This window comes from Bison bison, unplaced genomic scaffold (genome assembly GCF_000754665.1).
Source record: "Bison bison bison isolate TAMUID 2011002044 unplaced genomic scaffold, Bison_UMD1.0 scf7180017860610, whole genome shotgun sequence".
NCBI classification, from domain to species: Eukaryota; Metazoa; Chordata; class Mammalia; order Artiodactyla; family Bovidae; genus Bison; species Bison bison.
The window spans coordinates 12814-15124 of record NW_011491182.1 but is presented as its reverse complement, the minus strand read 5'-3'; the positions used below and the strand labels follow the sequence as shown (position 1 = coordinate 15124).

Genomic DNA, 2311 nt, shown 5'->3' with positions numbered 1-2311 from the left:
TGATGTTAAAGAAAAGAAGAAGGAAAAGAAAGAGAAAAATGAACAAACAAAAACAAACAATTTCGCAAAAATTATAAAGAAAATATAGGTACAAAATTGATAACTAATACCAAAAAGCAAAAGTTAAAAATCTAGAGTAGAGAGTGGCCGAGAAGGCGGCACTGCGGATGGCGGCCTGAGAGTAGCGCCCGCGATGCGGCCCGTGGGACTGCGCCGCGACCGCTGGGGCTGGCCTCGAGGAGCGCCCGATGCCGCCGCCGCCGCTCGCGGAGCGAGCAGGAGATGTGGGACATGTGGATTTGGGATGTGAATTCATTTGAAAAGCCACTTTGGGGTTATGAAAGTTATTTCTGATGAAACTGGATTGGAATAATTTTTGTGATCTTTGTATATTTATATATATATATATTTTAAAATTTTGCATTTGACTTAAAGTGCCATGAGAAAATTTGCATACTGCAAGGTGGTCCTAGCCACCTCCTTGATTTGGGTACTCTTGGATATGTTCCTGCTGCTTTACTTCAGTGAATGCAACAAATGTGATGAAAAAAAAGAGAGAGGACTTCCTGCTGGGGATGTTCTAGAGCCAGTACAAAAGCCTCATGAAGGTCCTGGAGAAATGGGGAAACCAGTCGTCATTCCTAAACAGGATCAAGAAAAGATGAAAGAGATGTTTAAAATCAATCAGTTCAATTTAATGGCAAGTGAGATGATTGCACTCAACAGATCTCTACCAGATGTTAGGTTAGAAGGGTGTAAAACAAAGGTGTATCCAGATAACCTTCCTACAACCAGTGTGGTGATTGTTTTCCACAATGAGGCTTGGAGCACACTTCTGCGAACTGTCCATAGCGTCATTAATCGCTCACCAAGGCACATGCTAGAAGAAATTGTTCTAGTAGATGATGCCAGTGAAAGAGACTTTTTAAAAAGACCTCTAGAGAGTTACGTGAAAAAATTAAAAGTACCCGTTCACGTCATTCGAATGGAGCAGCGTTCTGGATTGATCAGAGCTAGGTTAAAAGGTGCTGCTGTGTCTAAAGGCCAAGTGACCACCTTTTTAGACGCGCACTGTGAGTGCACAGTGGGGTGGCTGGAGCCTCTCTTAGCCAGTATCAAACACGACAGGAAGACAGTGGTCTGTCCCATCATAGATGTGATCAGTGATGACACTTTCGAGTACATGGCAGGTTCTGACATGACCTATGGTGGGTTCAACTGGAAGCTCAACTTTCGCTGGTATCCTGTTCCCCAAAGAGAAATGGACAGAAGGAAAGGTGATCGGACTCTTCCTGTGAGAACACCTACTATGGCAGGAGGCCTTTTTTCAATAGACAGAGATTACTTTCAGGAAATTGGAACATATGATGCTGGAATGGATATTTGGGGAGGAGAAAACCTAGAAATTTCCTTTAGGATTTGGCAGTGTGGAGGAACTTTGGAGATTGTTACTTGCTCACATGTTGGACATGTGTTTAGGAAAGCTACACCCTACACGTTTCCAGGAGGCATGGGGCAGATTATCAATAAAAATAACAGACGACTTGCAGAAGTATGGATGGATGAATTCAAGAATTTCTTCTATATAATTTCTCCAGGTGTTACAAAGGTAGATTATGGAGATATATCATCAAGACTTGGTCTAAGGCACAAACTCCAATGCAGACCATTCTCTTGGTACCTAGAGAATATTTATCCTGATTCTCAGATTCCACGTCACTATTTCTCTTTGGGAGAGATATGAAATGTGGAAACAAATCAGTGTCTAGATAACATGGCTAGAAAAGAGAATGAAAAAGTTGGAATTTTTAACTGTCATGGTATGGGAGGTAATCAGGTTTTCTGTTACACTGCCAACAAAGAAATTAGAACAGATGACCTTTGCTTGGATGTCTCCAAACTTAATGGCCCAGTCACAATGCTCAAATGCCACCACCTAAAAGGCAACCAGCTTTGGGAGTATGACCCTGTGAAATTGACCCTGCAGCATGTGAACAGTAACCAGTGCCTGGACAAAGCCACAGACGAGGACAGCCAGGTGCCCAGCATCAGAGACTGCAGCGGAAGCCGATCCCAGCAGTGGCTTCTTCGGAACGTCACCCTTCCAGAAATATTCTGAGACCAAATTTACAAAAAAAGGAAAACGTAAGGACTGACTGGGCTACCTCAGCATACATTTCTGCCACATTCTTAAGTAGCAAAAAAAGGAAAAGTGCTTTCCTTCTGCAGGATGTAAGGTTTATCAGCCATTAAAACTTTATAGACTGCCCTCGCTTCCACTAGCTGTGAACCAGCCTTCCTGTCCCAGGAC

General features: G+C 43.1%; 1 pseudogene; it reads left to right on the top strand.

The window, feature by feature from the left end:
* Positions 1 to 209: 209 nt before the first annotated feature.
* On the top strand, positions 210 to 2305 carry LOC104982814 (annotated as a pseudogene).
* The last annotated feature ends 6 nt before the right edge of the window (positions 2306 to 2311 follow it).